This window comes from Aulostomus chinensis, chromosome 1 (assembly GCF_037954235.1).
Source record: "Aulostomus chinensis isolate RoL2024-O1b breed Wild chromosome 1, RoL_Achi_v1.0, whole genome shotgun sequence".
Lineage (NCBI taxonomy): Eukaryota > Metazoa > Chordata > Actinopteri > Syngnathiformes > Aulostomidae > Aulostomus > Aulostomus chinensis.
In genome coordinates, this window is record NC_141320.1 from 31,696,054 (window position 1) to 31,707,530 (window position 11,477).

The window sequence follows — 11,477 nt, forward strand, 5'->3', positions numbered from 1 at the left end:
GGTAAAATATCCTTCCATGCCCCTCACTAGTTTGCACACAGAAAAGCATATTTTACTGGTTTCAGATCTCTTAGCTTGTTCTCTCTCTTAAACCTGCTGAGGCAGCTTTCATTGTGTGATTGATTTTAAAATATAAATATGGAACAGAACCATTGGAATCAGATGTCAGGACATTTGAAGGAATGTCAATCTCCTGTTGAAATGTTGCAGTGTGCAGCTGAGGCTCTCTGGCAGTGGCACCAGGAGCCACAATGGCAGAACCTGGACCCTCCTGGAGGAGAACCACAGGTGAGGGCCTTCTTGGCTCCAGATTGATGGAAATCAAGTGTCTGAGGCTGTTAGCAGCCATGAAGTTGATCTGGTTGGCACTGGTATTTGTTCTTGCTGCAGCTCAGGAGTGATTCAGGAGAAGAGGTTCAGAACAGCCAAGGTTGGGGACTGGAATTCTAAAATTTCCCCTGGAACCAAACAACCTTGGAGGGTAAAAGCTCCAATCATAGCCACTCAGATGCAGCAGCAGAAGAAGCTGTCATCCACCCTGACAGTCAGAGCATCAAGTCAAGGAAACATCACCATCTTGTAGTTCCAAACCTCCACCTGTCAGATTCAGCTACTTCTTATTGTGGGACTTTAAACTTGAACACAATGGAATTTGGACAAGGAGTTTTCCTTCCAGTCCAAACATCATCGTCCAGCCTCCAACCAGAGGTCCATCAGTTATCATGGAGCGACAGGTGGAGTCTGGATTCTTTTCTAGAATGAGACGGCAATGAGAGTCCTGCCAAGTGACATCACTGACATGAATGGATGACTTCAGTCACGTGACTGGAGGACACCCAGATAGCAAAGGTCCACTCATGTGTGTCCTCACTGCTCCACAGGTCTGTCAAATGTTCTGTAAAATAGTTGGACCCAGCAGAGCTGCTAGATTAGGAGTTGATGGAGTCGTTGCAGATACCAGGGTCCAAAGTCCAGCTTGAACCTGGTTTGTGCAGTTCTTTGTCAAGCTAGCAGCCATTCTTTTCACTGCCAAGCTAAAGTGACTTCTGTCAACAAAGGTCAACATACAAAAGGATATTTCTACTGTCAGTTCAAGATTTTGATCAAACTCCTTTTTCAGAGCTGGAACCTTCCTCTTGTGTCAGCTTTCTGTTCCCATCTCCATGGTAACGGTCAGTTTTGACCCACGTCTTCAATCAGCTGTCAAATAAACTAAAACAGTTTTCTATCCTCCAAGTTGTTTCCATCTCTTGGTGACCTTGTTAGGCTTCCTTATCCATGGAAATATTGGTTTGAAGATTTAGTTGTGGGCCTCTGGACCTTTTTTTAGTCACTAAACCCTGGATTTATTTTTTCAGCAACAGAACTTTAATACAAACACAAAATGAAAAGCAGAACAAGCCAGAACCCTAAATATGGATTTGCAAGGTCAACAAACAACAACCAGTCAAGCAAACCAAACCAACAGAAACCAACTACAAACTGTTTGAGTCATGACAAAGTCCAGGACCCACTTTTCACCCTACAATGTAAACCAATGGGAGGCTGTCTCCTCAGACACACATAGCCTCAAACTGACGCTTCTCTCGTCTACACTGTAACTCTCTCCACTTCACAAATAACTTCACTACATTCCTGACAAAAATGCCGACGAAAATATGTTACATTCAACTTTTGACCACAATCTGGGGATTGATGAGCCTTTTTCAAACAACAAACTCTCCAAAAATCCTCTCTCCTCTCCACTCTGACAGAGAGCAGCGGGGGAGGGGCTCTTAAGAGGCTCAGCTCTGATTCTCACTTGGTGTCACACTGAGGCTTCTACCTCCTAAACTACAAGTCCCACCGCTCTCATAAAATACATCCTTGGATTCAGGACGACTCCTGCTACTTTTCTGCAGTGGACAGAAGGAGGCTCAGGCCCTAACAACACTGCCTCCAGCTTTAATTAAGACCTCAGTTTTGTTCTCTGCCTCCATGACAGGTTAATGGACATCAACTGGTCCTGAGTCACCGGGAGACACGGCGATGTCCAGCTGAGTGACATCAGCAGGACTGTGGAGGTTTATACTGAGTCTCCTGACGACAAGTGGCAGTACAGAGATATTAAAGAGGGTCTGAGCTAAAACTGAACCTTGGGGAACTTCAACCTTTGATCTCAGAGTTCTATTTTTAATCTTAGAATTCTTTCTTTGATCTCTCCTTGATTTCTCAATGATTTCTTTGTGGACTCCAATTGTCTCTGATCTCTCAGTGAGACAAAGACAGAGCAGCTCCAACCTCAGCCTCCAGGAGGCCCTGATCCTCTAGTGGTCAGTCCTCTGTGTTGTGGCTGCAGCAACCCTGGTTTGAATCAGGGTCCCAGCAGCAACATTCCTACTGACTAGTGTTTGTTGTTCAACTGGACAGTTTGTCTGGTGAAGCTCTCTCAGACACTCCTTTCTTCATCCTGCCTTCAGGCTCAGCAGCATCAGAGTCAATGTGTCTGACTCAGACCAGAACCCTCAACCTGGAGGCTGTGGTGCAATGAGAACACATCTGACAACCAATCAGAGGAGGGTCTGTTTGACCCCTGAAAACTCCATGAAAGCCTGAGAGGAACTTGTTCTTCATCTCCAAATTCCCTCCCTGCACGTTGTCTCTCCAGAAATCATTCCAGTCCAAGTTGAACCTTAGACTAAAAGCTCCCAGTGGGTGATGCAGGCTTCACCTCACTCCTGGTTCTGGAACCTCACCAGTTCTTGCTCTCTCACCACTTGGATCTCATGTTCCTGACATCTCTGAGCTTGTTTCCTATCCACCTGTCTCATGTTGATGAGGTCATCCAGCCTGATGATCTCCATGGTTCTCCTTTGAGTGGTTCCCTCTGGGAGAGTTCTCTCTCTGTAACTTGTGTGTGTGTTTGCTCGTATCCTGTTTCTCCTTGACAGCACTTTAGTGTTTTTTCCACTGGTGTCTCATCTGTGGTTCACCTTTTATTTTACTTCTTTGTCAAAGATGAAGGTGTTTGTGGTCATTCATCAATCATGTGATGGCTCATGTGACTGTGAGTCTGATGGAGAGCTTGTAGCGTCTCTCACTCTGATCACTTCAGGCTATTGAAGCTACTCAGATGTAGCCTGACTAGCTCAGTCGGTAGAGCATGAGACTCTTAATCTCAGGGTCGTGGGTTCAAGCCCCACGTTGGGCGTTCATCTTGAACATCCCTGCTTGTCCTCTCACTTTCTGCAGCTGTGGGGCTTTGATTGGAATTGAAAGAAAAATCGCTGAATGAACAACACAAACACAGGCTGTGTCTGAAGGTCCACACCTGCACCCGACTCAGAATGAAAAAACCAGTGTGGACTCAATTGTATCCACTGTCAATTCTGATTCTGGAGAAATTTCTTCATATGTATTGATGGGCGCGAGCCAAGCAGAAATTTCCCACAATGCCGTAGTGTTTGGTCAGTGTTGAGCAGGCGTCAGTCTGACAATGATCTCATATTATTGTGTCATCACCTGACCAGACCCAAAAGTAGGCTCAGGTATCAGTTTCTTCTCAATGCTAATGTCTGCTAGCTTAGTCTGCTACTTTGATGGCTCTGCCTGCTCAAAGGTCCAGACCCAAAAGTAGGCTCAGGTATCAGTTTCTTCTCAATGCTAATGTCTGCTAGCTTAGTCTGCTACTTTGATGGCTCTGCCTGCTCAAAGGTCCAGACCCCTGGATGTGGTGGTTCCTACCTGAACGTAGATTCTGTCAGCTCATGTTGTTAAATCAACTCACCAGGAACACCAGTAGATTTCAATGGACTGACAATGAGTCTCATTGAATGGGTGTCTCGTCCAACGAGAAACAATCAGTCTCAGGTTGAAGCTCATCAATGAGGTCTTGTGGATCAGTGGCTTGCATGAATGAATGAGTTGGAAGACTTCTTGGAAATTAAAGTGGATTTAATACAATGAAGAAAACCCTTAAGACAGAGTGATAATTCCAGCAGAGTAATTAAGGCCCATATTGAGTAGCAGGTATGAATTAGCCTGGATTTATCTGAGCTTGAACATGAATGGATGACTTCAGTCACGTGACTGGATGACTTCAGTCACATGACCCAAACAGCGACCATCAGTCTCCTTCCAATCCTGTACTTTGGTAAACAACAAAAACAGAGTAAAAGTCTCTGGCAACATATTTGTTTCCTGTAGGGTTTCTTCATGTATGTGTGGTGTACTTGCTCTCCCAGAGGACTGCCATCTTTGTTCTGTGGGCTGACATGTTTTAGTGTCAGCACAGGTCATAGCGCTGAGACTTAACTCTCATTCTCCTCCAAGTATTATTTCCACCTCACACTCCTGCATATATTCAAGTGAACAGGGAACACAAATTCATGCTCAACTTCTCCTGTGTATTCATCCACAGTCACTAAACAACAACCAAACCAAACAAAAGAGGTTTGCTAGCATGGCGATCAGCTGTAGTTCACCATCATCTGGGTTCAAATCCCACCACTGCCATCATGTCCCAGGTCACAGGAGAGGTATGGCAGGTCTCTCGCAGCCTTTCCTTTCACTTCCACAGGTATCTTCAAACCTGTGACCAAAAGAAGAAGTAGGTCCTGAAAACTCTCCAGCTGGTCCAGAACACTGCTGCCCGTGTGTTGACTAGAACTAGTAGAAGAGACCATGTCTCTCCTGTACTGGCTTCTCTGCATGGCTCCCTGTCACATTCAGAATAGAATTCTAAATTCTCCTTCTACCATCAAAGTCCTCAACAGTCAGGCTCCTTCCTACCTGACAGAGCTCCTAGTCCCCTATTATCCAGCTAGAACCCTTCGCTCCCAGGATGCAGGGTTACTGGTGGTTCCTAGAGTTCTAGAAGTAGAATGGAGCCAGAGCCTTCAGCTATCAGGCTCCCCTCCTGTGGAACCGTCTCCCAGTTTCAGTGCTCACAGTGGTCCTCAGTGAGCTCAGGGAGCTTGTGAGGATAACCAGACACATGAAAAACTACAGGGAACATTGGCTGGAGCTCAGTATCTCCTGATGTACATGGCAGGGAAGCTGCTGCTGATGTCATCAAAATGAGCCCTGGAATCACAAGGTTTGCTGTGACGAGAGGCACTGACATCAAGACATGTTTGGAGCTGTTTATGGTTGATGGTTCTGTTCATGCCACTGTCACTAAAAAGAGTCAGCATTGCTGTGACAAACCTCAAAGGAAAAAAAGTCCATGGTGACAAGTGGAAAGACATTGATGAGGGACACCTGGATGCTTCTGTTGGTGTTCTTCTTCTTCCTGGAGTGTTCAGATCCTGCAGTGAGGCCACTGATCGTCTCTGGGACGCATCGACAGGCAGAAATATTTTCCGGGCCACAAGGCCACTTCAGAACTTTCAACGAACATCAAGAGTCCTCAGATTTGACGACAGAGACACCGGAGCAAGAACTGACAAGCTTGCCCCCATTGGGGATGTCTGGGAAAGATGGGTGCAGCTCCTTGCACCAACATTCATCCCAGGGCCAGAGGTGAGAGTGGATGAACGTCTTGTCCCTTTCTGAGGAAAATGCCCCTTCCAGCAGTCCATGCCCAGTAACCAGGAAGGACGGCAGAGCAGAGTTTGTGTTCTGGCTTGTTCTGCTTTTCATTTAGTGTTTATATTAAAGTTCTGTTGCTGAAAAAAAGACTTTTATGCCAAACCCAAAGGTTCATTTTATCATTTTTTTAATTGAAATCAAGGGTTTACTGACTAAAAAAAGGTCCAGAGGCCCACAACAAAATATTCAAATCAATATTTCCATGGATAAGGAAGCCTACCAAGGAAACCAAGAGATGGAAACAACTTGGATGATAGAAAATTGTTTTTAGTGAATTTTACAGCTGATTGAAGATGTGGGTCAAAACTGACCGTTACCATAGAGATGGGAACAGAAAACTCAAATGGAAGCTCAAAAGGGGACTTAGCTCCAATGGTAGAGTGCTAGCTTAGCATGTGGGAGGTAGAGGGATCCATGCCCTCATTCTCCAGAATACTTCAGCTTGTTCTGTTGATCAGAGGAGCTGCTGGGTGATGAATGCTGATGTTTGTCCACTGCTGTGATAAAGTGTCCCCTGTTACTGAGATGAGAATGAACACCTGCTCAGGTCAAAGCTGCAATCAAACCAGGGACTCTGAACCTCCCACACAGTGAAGGAGTTTGTCCTGCAGGTTGATGGACGCTTATTAAGTTCTATCTTTGATCAAATATAAGAAATGTAAAATAATTCAACATTGATTGCATTTCCCTCCTTTCTTTGGTGCCCTCAGACTTTCTGAGAACTGTAGGAGGAACTGCTCTCTGTTTTGTGTTTGTTCTGCTCAGTGTAGGAAGGAACGAAAGACCGGAGCTCTAAGTTTTCCAGTTCCTACATCAGTGAACAGACTTTCTGTGCTGCGAGGAACCAAAGCTACTAAGGAGGATTACAGAGTTTGGGAGTCAGTGACTTAATAGAGTCTAACAAAGGGTTGAACCTGAATGAGACAGTCACCCTTCAACATGGGGCCATGGCAGAGTGAACCAAGAACACTACAATGGGGGTGAGAGTGGAGGCATGATGGATTCACAGTTCATCACCTCCACCATCATGTGGACCACCTGATCACCTCTCCCTCAACCTCTAAATAACTCATTCCCTGACTGGGAATCGAACCCAGGCCGCGGCGGTGAGAGCGCCGAATCCTAGCCACTAGACCATCAGGGACCACATTGAGCTCTCCAACAACAGAGACTATAGACAATGACTCAAGAACACAGGACTCTGTGGTCTCAGCTTGAGATGCAGAGGGTCCACCAAGACCACCACACACCTCACCCTCCTAAAGACAGTCCACCCCAAGGATCCTGTCCCCCTCTGCTCCAACTCAGCCCTCCATTCATAACTGACTTTGTCTCAGTCTCTTCACAATGCCAGTCACTGAAACACTGACAATGTGATGGGGCTTCCTGTCTTTATTACATTTTCTTCAAAGGATCCCGTGTGTCTTCTTTCTCTCTGTCTGTACTTGAGTGTGGTACCAGGCCCAGCTTGAACGGGTGACTGTGTCTGAGTGGGTCGAGGCTGGGCTGCAGGTATTGGGAGGTTAGAACCCATCTGTGAGGCTCCAGGTGGAGCGATCACCTGTGAGGGTCCAGGGACAGCAGGAAGCTGCACAGATGGTAAAGACATGGAGGGGAGACAGGTGGTGCTAGAGCAGTAACAGGAAGTGTCTGGCATTTTGGTTCATCCTGTGAGATGACGTGAGGTTGTGGTTTTGCCTCCAGCCTCACCTCCTCATCAGTGTTCAAAAGGTTCAAAGGTGAAAAAATGGGATTCAACCAAACAGCTGGAATGAAGAGTTGGTAACACTTGCAGAGCTGCAGGGAGCTGGACAGGTCTCACCATGGGGGGATTTGTCCCACAGATCCTGCTGAAGTGGCTCCTCCTCCTGAGACCTGCAATGCTGGCTGGACCTTTGGAAAAAGAACACAACAAATTTTCATAAACATTTACTTCAGCAGGAACACACAAGAAGGTGGGACTGGTTCCTTTTTCATGTTCACTATTTTGTCGTCTTGGTTCATGTTTTGGTTGTCAAAGTTAATTCTGAATATTTGTGGAAAGTTCGCCTGCCTTTACTTGTACCAGTACTTCCTTTAGTAACAAATTAAAAAGCTCAAGCTAAACTTCAGTCAGGACAACCATTCTTTCTCATTCTTCGACCTCTGTTTTATGTCCATGACCATCCTGTCTGTCACCTTTGGTGATGGAGACATCAGTTGATGACATCAGCAACGGTCCTCAACCTAACTGCCTCTGCCAGAAGCGAGCTGTCATCTGTCTCAGGGGACACAGTCAAGTGGACCGGGGCGGATGAGGGCCTGCTGCTTCCTTGAAATATTTCTCAATATTTCAGTTGCAACTGTATAGTGATGGTGGGTCAGTTTAGAGCTGTCAATCAATGTTAATAATTGATCTTAGCATCTGGAGATTATTTTAGGAACACAAATACTTTTACTTCATTCTGAGGATGAGCAGACATTCAATATAATGATTATTTATTAGTCAAAGACTCCTGCTGGTCAGAGAGGATCTGGGCTGGATTGGAAAGCTTCAGAGAGGGAAACCTTCACTCTGGATTGGACTGAGAACGGAGCAGCCTCAGCTTCCTGGAGCCTGACTTGCCTCTGTGGTCTAAGGTTGTGTGGGCTGACATCACAGTGAAACTACCTAGATCACAGAGCCTTTGAGATCACAGGCTGACTTCCTTTTTTCCCTAAAATGAAGAATAATAATTTAAAAAATGTTGTGTCTGTGTTTGTGTTGCTGCATCAGTTAAACAGTGACTCTGACAGAGGGGATGTAGCTCAGTGGTAGAGCGCATGCTTTGCATGTATGAGGCCCTGGGTTCAATCCCCGGCATCTCCAGCTGGTCCTTTGGAGCCTTCATCTTATCAGCTAAATTGATCCATAAATGTGACAACAGTTGATAACAAACTACCAGAAGAGAAACCAGTCTGTTGCATATCAAAGTATTTGTAGCTGCGTCAGTGTGACTGTGAGCCTTCATTTGTTTCCTCCAAAAAGTTTAAAATGAACTCAATGCTGAATCCCTCGTCGTCATCACTGAGCTGCAGAACTGGTCCATGCAGGAGGCTGAGCAGGTCTTCCTCTCTGGTCCAGTGTCTCAGCACAGGTCAGAGTAGAGAATTAAAACATGAACACAAAACTTTATCAGCTGTTTACTGATATCAGTGACTACCTTCAAGTAAGAGTGTTCGTGAATGGACCCTTTTTAAAGTTTATGTTATAATGTTTGAAAAATGATGCTCACAAAATCAATATAAAAGTGTTTGTGCTAAAATGATTCCAGTAGATTTTATTGCCATTTTAAGAGTTCAAGCGTAATTTGATGACATTGTTTGATGTCATGACTCTCAGTTACTTTAGCAGGACCATCGTGACATGAAATCTTCCTCATCATCCCATATTGACCCTCAACCCCTCACACAGAACCAGGAGCCCTCAACTGAAGGAACCTTTAAAACTGAGAAGTTGGACAGAAAGCAGTATTTTGGTGGAACGAACCTTTAAAACTATAAATTAGAAAGTATTTTGTTGGAATGAACCTTAAAAACTATAAATTAGAAAGTATTTTGGTGGAACGAACCTTTAAAACTATAAATTAGTAAGTATTTTGGTGGAATGAACCTTTAAAACTATAAATTAGAAAGTATTTGGTGGAGTGAACCTTTAAAACTATAAATTAGAAAGTATTTTGGTGGAATGAACCTTTAAAACTATAAATTAGAAAGTATTTTGGTGGAACGAACCTTTAAAACTATAAATTAGAAAGTATTTTGTTGGAACGAACCTTTAAAACTATGAATTGTAAGAGTTGCTAATGAACTCAAAATGATGCTAACAGTAATGTAGTGATAGTTGCTAATCAACTCAGTGATGCTTACCGTAATGTAGTAAGTGTTTCGAATAACCTCTAAGTGATGCTGACAGTCATGTAGTAAGAGTTGCTACGAACCTCAAAATAATGCGACAGTAATGTAGTAAAAGTTGCTACGAACCTCAAAATTTTGCGACAGTGATGTCGGAAGAATTGCTAATGAACTTAAAATGATGCTAACAGTAGTGTAGTGATAGTTGCGAATCAACTCAGTGATACTTACAGTAATGTAGTAAGTGTTTCGAATAACCTCAAAAGTGATGGTGACAGTCATGTAGGAAGAGTTGCTACGAACCTCAAAATAATGCGACAGTGATGTAGTAAATGTTGCTACGAACCTCAAAATTATGCGACAGTGATGTCAGAAGAATTGCTAAAGATCTCAAAATGATGCGAAAGTGATTTCGTAAGAATTGCTCATGAACTCAAAATGATGCTAACAGTAATGGAGTTAACGTTTCGAATAACCTCAAAGTGATGCTGACAGTCTTGTAGTAAGAGTTGCTACGAACCTCAAAATAATGCGACAGTGATGTCGGAAGAATTGCTAATGATCTCAAAATGATGCGACAGTGATGTAGTAAGAATTGCTCATGAATTCAAAATGATGCTAACAGTAATGGAGTGAACGTTTCGAATAACCTCAAAGTGATGCTGACAGTAATTTAGTAAGAGTTGCTACGAACCTCAATATAATGCGAAAGTAATGCAGTAAAAGTCGCTACGAACCTCAAAATATTGCGACAGTGATTTAGTCCGAATTGCTAATGAACTCAAAATGATAGTAACAGTAATGGAGTGAACGTTTCGAATAACCTCAAAGTGATGCTGACAGTCATGTACTAAGAGTTGCTACGAACCTCAAAATAATGCGACAGTGATGTCAGAAGAATTGCTATTGAACTCAAAATGATGCTAACAGTAATTTAGTGATAGTTGCTAAGAAACTCAGTGATGCTTACAGTAATGTAGTAAGTGTTTCGAACAACCTCAAAGTGATGCTGACAGTCATTTAGTAAGAGTTGCTAATGAACTCAATTTAATGCTACAGTGATGTCGTGAGAATTGCTCAACAACTCAAAATTATGCTAACAGTAATGTAGTGATAGTTGCTAATAAACTCAAAGTGATGCTGACAGTAATGTAGTAAGAGTTGCTACGAACCTTTAAATAATGCAACAATAATGTAGTAAGAGTTGCTACGAACCTCAAAATATTGCGACAGTGATGTCGTAAGAATTGCTAATGATCTCAAAATGATGCGACAGTGATGTAGTAAGAATTGCTAATGAACTCAAAATGATGCTAACAGTAATGGAGTGAAACTTTCAAATAACCTCAAAGTGATGCTGACAGTAATGTAGTAAGAGTTGCTACGAACCTTTAAATAATGCAACAGTATTGTAGTAAGAGTTGCTACGAACCTCAAAATAATGCGACAGTGATGTCGGAAGAATTGCTAATGATCTCGAAATAATGCGACAGTGATGTAGTAAGAATTGCTAATGAACTCAAAATGATGCTAACAGTAATGGAGTGAACGTTTCGAATAACCTCAAAGTGATGCTGACAGTCATGTAGTAAGAGTTGCGACGAACCTCAAAATATTGCGACAGTGATGTCGGAAGAATTGCTAATGATCTCAAAATGATGCGACAGTGATGTAGTAAGAATTGCTAATAAACTCAAAATGATGCTAACAGTAATGTCGTGATAGTTGCTAATAAACTCAAAGTGATGCTGACAGAACTGTAGTAAGAGTTGCTACGAACCTTTAAATAATGCAACAATAATGTAGTAAGAGTTGCTACGAACCTCAAAATAATGTGACAGTGATGTCAGAAGAATTGCAAATGATCTCAAAATGATGCGACAGTGATGTAGTAAGTGTTTCGAACAACCTCAAAGTGATGCTGAAAGTCATGTAGTAAGAGTTGCTACAAACCTCAAAATAATGCGAAAGGGATGTCGGAAGAATCGCTAATGATCTCAAAATGATGCGACAGTCATGTAGTAAGAATTGCT

General features: G+C 43.2%; 3 non-coding genes across 3 annotated transcripts; 2 read left to right on the top strand and 1 right to left on the bottom strand.

The window, feature by feature from the left end:
• Window positions 1-3,117: 3,117 nt before the first annotated feature.
• Window positions 3,118-3,190, top strand: trnak-cuu (transfer RNA lysine (anticodon CUU)). The gene has a single exon. It is a non-coding gene; the product is annotated as a tRNA-Lys (tRNA).
• A 3,453-nt stretch (window positions 3,191-6,643) lies between these two features.
• Window positions 6,644-6,715, bottom strand: trnae-cuc (transfer RNA glutamic acid (anticodon CUC)). Its single transcript has one exon. It is a non-coding gene; the product is annotated as a tRNA-Glu (tRNA).
• Window positions 6,716-8,347: 1,632 nt separating this feature from the next.
• trnaa-ugc (transfer RNA alanine (anticodon UGC)) lies at window positions 8,348-8,419 on the top strand. Its single transcript has one exon. It is a non-coding gene; the product is annotated as a tRNA-Ala (tRNA).
• The last annotated feature ends 3,058 nt before the right edge of the window (window positions 8,420-11,477 follow it).